Here is a 2261-nt window from a genome sequence, read left to right on the forward strand (position 1 = left end):
AACTGCTAAGTGTTCGGAAACATTAACAAATTTAGCAAATTAAACAATAATGAAAAAGAATTTAACTTACCAGAGAATAATTTGCACCAAGAAGAGCTTTGATGAGAAAGCAGTCGACCCTTGATCCGAAAATCGGCAAAAGCCTGATCTACGAGGAAGAAGTAGATGATGATGATGACGACGACTGATCTTGTAAAACCGATTGAAAAGGATAAGAAGCCTGATGATTGGTTCTAGAGGAATAGGGAGATTAGGCAGAGAGGAGATACATCATTGAAGGGGAGGGGCGGAGGAAAGTGGAGAGAAAAGAAAGAAAATGGATAAAATCAGACAAAATGAAGGAAGAAAGAAAAAAAAGTAAGGGGGAAATGCTAGATATGGGACTTGAACCCAAGACCTCTAAAACTCAACATAGAGCTTCTAAAGGGAAGGTTTGCAAAATGCTCTTATGAATAGTGAATTTCATGATTTTGTGACCCATATAACTATTTATAAGCATAGTACTCCAATTGCATGTATTTTAAAGGTTTGGGATATGGAGTACAAATCAAAGTTGATTTTTATGTGATGTGCGTAAGTAGGTGGCACTATTGTGAATTGTTGCATTAAATTTGTTATGCATATGCGCCTCGAACTCTTGATGAAGGATATGATGTTTGAGTCATTATATTGGAATGACTAACTTAAAATGGACATATGTCACGACATACTAATTACATTGAGTTGATTCAAATTAGAGGTGAAAGCCTTCAATAGATTCCAACACATGATGATAAGCTCGTTTTAGATGAGAAACGAGTAAGTTATAATTGTTTAATGAGAAGTCCTGAAAGAGGGGAGATTCAACCGAACTTGTTTGATGTTCGACTAAACCTGCTGGAAGTTCGTCTGAACCCTTTGTGTGCCAAACATTTAAAGGTGTAGGGGGTAGGGGTGTAACTTTTTAATGTTTTTTTAGGGAGTAGGGATGTAGGTGAGTCCTTAGGTAAGTGGGAAATTGATATTAATAAAAGTTTCCAATTTTAGAAACATTGCAAGTAATCCGGGACGGCCTTATAAGGAAAGCGTTTCGAGTATTTCGGGATGGAAGGAGTATATATATAGTGTAGGAAATATGAGTATAAAATTCAAAAATTATAAGAAAATGTGGGCCGAATATTTGATGTATGTAAGCTGCGACGTGTTACAAAACACTGTCTTATAAGCAAAATTCGCCCCGACTATGGTGCAATCGGAAATGGCGATGCCCCCCAAGATTTAACACAACGTTCCTCCGAAATGTGCACTCAACTAAGGAGGAATTTGGAACTCATAATAATGCTCAGAATATAGGAGAAGAGAAGAGAAGAGAGAGTTAGAATTTTCGGTGTGTTTGAAACTGAACCCCCAAAACTGATTATAAAGCAACCAAGATATTGTAACCGAAAATCAGATTTAATGAGGCAATCAAAATGTTTGAAACCGAAAATCAGAATTCATTTGGGTAATTAAAACGGAGACAAGAATCAAGGACCCATTTTTCGTAAATCAAGCGCCAGTTACGAAGTGGACTATCCACTATCCGTGACAACTTGGCCCACAAAGGTGGCCCCACCACACCGTGCCACGAACTCGAACCGGCCGAACGGCAGCGGCGACACGCGTGGAAATGCCTCCTTCTAGTCCACTTCAAACATTATAAAGCTTACTACTTTATTTAAACTAAAGAAAACTTCTTTTTCCCCTCAATATAGGACAACCACATTAGCTTTAAATAGTAAGCTTCAAAGCCATCATTTTGCTTTCTACCAATATGGAACAAATCCATTTTCACAAAATGATAGAGTTTAAAAACTAACTCTTTGCATTATATCCAACATATAGCACACTCACACATGGATTTTCCATGGTTAAACCATAATAGTTGGCTATAATTTACCATACGATGTGTAATATTTATTTATTTGTTTATTTTGCCACAAATTAAGGTATTGTGAAATAAATATGGATAAAGACAAATAAAAGCGAGAGTTTACGTCAGAATTGTATTGACACGGCAAGGCAATCTACAATGACTCTTTTCCCCATCTCCAACTCAAACTCCCTGTGGATTCTTCTACGAATATCTTGACAACTTTAATGTGGATCTATCATCAAATGTTTATCACCATGTATATATGAATATTATTTTTTAAGTTAAAATGTTCGTATTATACAGCACTAGATTCCAAGTATGAAGTGTTTTATATCATATTTATGTGGTGTGTACTCTGTGTAGTGTA

Source organism: Spinacia oleracea, chromosome 6 (genome assembly GCF_020520425.1).
Source record: "Spinacia oleracea cultivar Varoflay chromosome 6, BTI_SOV_V1, whole genome shotgun sequence".
In the NCBI taxonomy this organism is placed as follows: Eukaryota; Viridiplantae; Streptophyta; class Magnoliopsida; order Caryophyllales; family Amaranthaceae; genus Spinacia; species Spinacia oleracea.